This window comes from Camelina sativa, chromosome 8 (assembly GCF_000633955.1).
Source record: "Camelina sativa cultivar DH55 chromosome 8, Cs, whole genome shotgun sequence".
Classification (NCBI taxonomy): Eukaryota; Viridiplantae; Streptophyta; class Magnoliopsida; order Brassicales; family Brassicaceae; genus Camelina; species Camelina sativa.
This window is the reverse complement of record NC_025692.1, coordinates 10,596,278-10,599,106: the sequence shown is the minus strand read 5'-3', so window position 1 is coordinate 10,599,106 and position 2,829 is coordinate 10,596,278. Positions and strand designations below refer to the sequence as shown.

At 35.8% G+C, this 2,829-nt stretch overlaps 1 pseudogene; it reads right to left on the bottom strand.

The window, feature by feature from the left end:
- LOC104706905 overlaps positions 621-2,829 on the bottom strand; it is a 5,683-nt pseudogene continuing 3,474 nt past the window's right edge.

Genomic DNA, 2,829 nt, shown 5'->3' with positions numbered 1-2,829 from the left:
AAAGCCATCATCATTAACATAAATAATTATGCTACTAATGGAGGGCCACCACTTGCAAATTTACTTTTTATCTTTCTCTTATACCATTATTTATTTATCTTTTCTTGATTTTTGAGATATGATGGATGGGATCATTGACTTTGCAATGATTATAATTTTAGGCCCAAAATCACTTCAAATATTCTCTTTAACACTCCTTTTGGCTTTATACTTTACTCTTTTAATATAGTAGATAATAATTGCTTTTTTTAACAAACAAATGGTGGAATTAGTAAAGCATCAAATGAATTTGTCATTGGTGACACAATACAAATAATATTGGTGACAAGAAAAATGTGGTATGGGTAACCATATTATTTGTGTGGTGCAACAGACAATGTAAAATACGATCTAATTGTGATACAAAATTAGGAAAATTACAAAACTGCTACTTAGAGATCAAAATCATTATATACTACAAAAAAAAAATAGAAAAAAAAATCAGCAAATAGCCTAAGCAATAAATTAAAAGGTCAATATCCATTTTCTCTAATCCCTTAATCTCAAATCAGCTGTCTAGCGTCTAGCAAATTTTTAAACATTGCTCAAACCTAATGAGTAAGACATCTATGATGAGTCAAGCATTATTTTACTATTAATAAAGAAGTGTTATCTCATTAGTAAAAAGTTAATATAATAGTAAAAACAGTTTAGAAGTTGTCTTGTATAGAAAGCACCAAAACTGAAAAGCAAAAGGTCAAAAAGCTGAGGACAGTGTGCGTAAAGAATGTTTAACGGAAGTTTCTGTAGACAGGGCTGTACATGCAGCTCTCTGCCATCTTCAGGAGGTTCTTAGGACGAGGCAGGTTCGATGCCAGTCCTGCAACAAACGACAACAACTTGACATCACATTTTGCAAAGAAAATATATTTTGACATCAGCAGTTCATCACATTAACAATATGAAGATTTGTGAAGCTAACCGAGTTCGTAGGTTTTGTCTCCCACACTGGCTGCAATGTTAGCAGATATCTTCCTGATGTTCGCAAAAGGCGGATAGATCAATCCGTTCGCAAAATTCTCTTCCGTCACTTGGGAGGCTAGTGCCTCCGCTGATAAAACATATAGGAAACACAGATTAGAAAAGATACACAAATTGGTCTATATCGTAACGGTTACATTTGATATAAATTTTTCATATGAGGATCCGACTTATCGTGATTCCGTGTGGTGGATTTTCAATTGGCTAATTAACGAAATAAATGAAAAATTATGAGGCAGGATGATCAAAAATATATCTTGTGGAACTAAAAATTATTTGGCACATATTAATAGAAGACTATTAAAAAATAACTAATCAAAAAAGAGTGATGCATTTTAGGTATTTATGCTAACAACAATTACAGCCAGAGTGTGACATTAATGCATCAGTTTCATTAGCGAAAAGAGTGCCTTGTATACTTACAAGCTGCTAGAAGCATGTCATCACGGACACGAATGGCACCAGACATGATCAAACCAAGACCAAGACCCGGGAAAATGTAGCAGTTGTTTGCCTGTAGTGTGGAAAGGACATGAGCTCTGAATTGTCCACAAACATGTTACAGTATAAAAATAAACAAACCTGGCCAGGCGTGAATGTTTGGCCATTATACTCAACAGGGTCAAATGGGCTTCCACTTGCAAATATTGCACGACCCTATAATCAAACACAAGGTTTTTTTTTAGCCGCATCAAATGAAATTCTATATTTCTGGGGGTATCAATGAGCTTTATTAGATAGTGACCTTGGTCCATTTGTAAGCTTCTTCCGCCGTGCACTCGGCTTGAGAAGTTGGGTTTGAGAGAGCAAGAATCAAGGGTTTCTGTAACCCACCACATAAAGATTAATTAGCATCAGAAACAAGAACATAGATACCGAGAAACCAAATCAAAAGGAAGGCAATAAAACCTCGTTCAAAGTGGCCATTGCCTCCACTACTTCCTTTGTGAAAGTCTTACCCACACCAGAAGTTCCAATAAGCACAGTTGGCTTGATTGCCTGAATTAAGACAATAACTAAACACTCTTAGAAATATTTCTCATCTACTCATGAACAGATCTTAAGATGAGTTGTATTTTGAGTACATTAACAGCTTCCAAGAGCTCCTTAACGGGCTCGTGTTCATGCGCCCATGGCTGCTTAAAATGCTGAAGAGATTCTTTCCGTGAGCTAACGATCAGTCCCTACAAGATAATCCAAAAAAAAAAGTTTCATAAAATGAACAAGAAAGCAATGACCAACAATAATGTAATCAACAATACCTTTGAGTCCACAAGCCATATATTCTTCCGGGTTTCATCTATTGGTGTTCCAGTCTGCATAACAATAAAGTCACAGATTCATCGTAAGAACGAGCAAAGGGAATCAACAGAATATCACAAAGGCGAAACCGCGCAAGACTATCTTACCTCTTTTGAAATTTTAAGAGCAATTAGCTCAGCGATTCCAGTTCCAGCCTTCAAAGAAGATAAAAAGCTTTAGCAACATGACAAATACTTGACAAAAGAAACTTTTATGGTATATGTTATCAAGTCTCACCTCTCCAGCACCCAAGAACAAAAAGGTATGGTCAGCTAGGCTTTTACCAAGTACTTTCTGAGCAGCAATTAGGCCAGCAAGCACAACTGATGCAGTACCCTACAAGTTTACACATCATAAATTTTTTTGATAGTGATCACTTTTCAAAAACTCACAAACGGTACTACTAATGTTGAACATCTTACTTGGATATCATCGTTAAAAACAAGATGAGTAGAGCAGTACTTAGAGAGAAGCTCAAACGCGTGGTGGTTAGCAAAATCTTCAAAC